Raw genomic sequence first — 2,500 nt, forward strand, 5'->3', positions numbered from 1 at the left:
GGCCGCAGCGAGGGACTGCCTCCCGGCCGACTGGATCGGGCCCCTGGAAGTCTGGAAAAAAGAATGGAACCTGACGCCTCCGAGGAGGGGGCGCCCAGGGAAGGAGGGAGATCCGGGTCGACCTGGTGACCGGACGGGAAAGCGGCCACCGGGCGTGCCCGTTCAAACCTAGGGGTTGACCTGGCGGCCGGAAAGCAAACCGGCCACTGGCTAGCCCCGTCGGCAACCTACGGGTTGACCTGGTGGCCGGGAAGCGAACCGGCCAGCAGGTGAACCCGTTCGATTCCACGGGTTGACCTGGTGCCCGGGAGGGGACTCTGAAAAATGTTCAGCCCTTTCGGCTCGGGGTTGACCTGGTGGCCGAGAGGGGACTCGGACGGCAGGCAAGCCGCCCTGGCCTCACCCACCCCGGCCGCAGCGAGGGACTGCCTCCCGGCCGACTGGATCGGGCCCCTGGAAGTCTGGGGGGAAAAAGAAAATGGAACCTGACGCCTCCGAGGAGGGGGCGCCCAGGGAAGGAGGGAGATCCGGGTTGACCTGGTGACCGGACGGGAAAGCGGCCACCGGGCGTGCCCGTTCAAACCTACGGGTTGACCTGGTGGCCGGGAAGCGAACCGGCCAGCAGGCGAACCCGTTCGATTCCACGGGTTGACCTGGTGCCCGGGAGGGGACTCTGAAAATTTTTCAGCCCTTTCGGCTCGGGGTTGACCTGGTGGCCGAGAGGGGACTCGGACGGCAGGCAAGCCGCCCTGGGCTCACCCTCCCCGGCCGCAGCGAGGGACTGCCCCCCCTCCACCCACCCACCCCCCCCCCCGGCTGACAGGATCAGGGCGCACTGGATGTCCGGGACAATATTTTCCCCGACGCCGGGGAGGGCGGGCGGGCGGAGGGGCTCTGGCGGCCAGCCCGGGCCCCGGAGCTCGAGAAGGAAAAAAGGACCGGGCCCGCGAGAGACGGGGGCCCTGCCGCAGGGGGGCAGTCCGACCGGGGCTCACCGTGCGGCAGGCCCGGGCGTCGGCAGGGGAAAGCGGGCGAGGAGGCGCGGGGGCCGGGTGCCTACGGCCATACCGGACCGAACGCCCCCGATCCCGTCCGATCTCGGAAGGTAAACCGTCCCGGGCCTGGCTAGTACTTGGATGGGTGACCGCCTGGGAATCCCAGGTGCCGTAGGCAGCTTTTCCCGGTCCGAGCCAGCTCTCTCTCCTTTTCTGGGGAGGAAGGAGAGGGGGGGGACGGGCCGGAAAGCCCCTCGTCGCTCCTGCCGAGTCGGAGGTCGCGGCCGCAGGTCACGGGTCTGGGCGCCTGGGGTCCGGCTCCCCACCCGGCTTCCTCCGCGGAGGACCCACCGAAGCCGCTGGGGGAGACCCCGGGCATGGGGCGGACTGGCCCGGACCCTCCCGGCCGCCGGCCCGCAGGACCGCCCCGAATCCCCCCGCCCCGCGGCCACCCAGGCCAGGCCTGGCCAGGCGGGACGGACGGCGGGTGTCCAGCGCCCAGCGGCTTCCGCCAGCGGGGACCCACGGCCCCCAAAGCCGCAGGGGGAGGCCCCGGGCCCGGGACGGACTCGCTCGGACCCCCTGCGCCCGGGCGCCGGCTCGCGGGACCGCCCCGAATCCCCCCGCGGCCACCCAGGCCAGGCCTGGCCAGGCGGGACGGACGGCGGGTGTCCAGCGCCCAGCGGCTTCCTCCAGCGGGGACCCACGGCCCCCAGAGCCGCAGGGGGACACCCCGGGGCCGGGACGGACTCGCTCGGACGCGCTCGGACCCCCTGCGCCCGGCCGCCGGCTCGCGGGACCGCCCCGAATCCCCCGCCCCGCGGCCACCCAGGCCAGGCCTGGCCAGGCGGGACGGACGGCGGGTGTCCAGCGCCCAGCGGCTTCCGCCAGCGGGGACCCACGGCCCCCCAGAGCCGCAGGGGGAGACCCCGGGGCCGGGACGGACTCGCTCGGACGCGCTCGGACCCCCTGCGCCCGGCCGCCGGCTCGCGGGACCGCCCCGAATCCCCCCGCGGCCACCCAGGCCAGGCCTGGCCTGGCCTGGCAGGCCGGCGTGCAGCTCCCCCGGGCTTCCTCCCCCGACGACCCGCGCCCCCCCGAGCCGCAGGCGGAGACCCCGGCCCCGGGGCGGACCGGCCCGGGCTCGCTCGAGCCCCCTGCGCCCGGCCCGCAGGACCGCCCCCCCCCCCCCCGAATCCCCCGGGAGAGGCCCGGCCTGCACGCCACTGACGACCCGCGGCCCCCAAAGTCGCGGGAGGCGCCCCCGGCCCCGGGGGCCGGTTAGCTCCGTGTCGCTCCGCGCCCCCCCCCCGCCCCTCGCTGCCGGGACCGGGCACCGCCCCAGAGTCAGCCGCAGCCGGACGGCCTGAGAGCTGCCCTCCTGTGGACGACGGTGAGTTTACCTTGACACTAACCGGCCATCAGCCAGGTCAACCCCATTGCTAGACTGGGGTGGACCTGGTGGCCGAGTGGGGACTTGGAACATTTGACAGCTGCTCCCCGGG

The 2,500-nt window shown here is 74.6% G+C and overlaps 1 non-coding gene across 1 annotated transcript; it reads left to right on the forward strand.

Annotated features, from left to right (window-relative positions):
* The first annotated feature begins 1,054 nt into the window (after positions 1-1,054).
* On the forward strand, positions 1,055-1,173 carry LOC128829698 (5S ribosomal RNA). The gene has a single exon (XR_008443406.1). It is a non-coding gene; the product is annotated as a 5S ribosomal RNA (ribosomal RNA).
* Positions 1,174-2,500: the final 1,327 nt, after the last annotated feature.

The sequence above is a fragment of the Malaclemys terrapin genome, unplaced genomic scaffold (genome assembly GCF_027887155.1).
Source record: "Malaclemys terrapin pileata isolate rMalTer1 unplaced genomic scaffold, rMalTer1.hap1 scaffold_109, whole genome shotgun sequence".
In the NCBI taxonomy this organism is placed as follows: domain Eukaryota; kingdom Metazoa; phylum Chordata; order Testudines; family Emydidae; genus Malaclemys; species Malaclemys terrapin.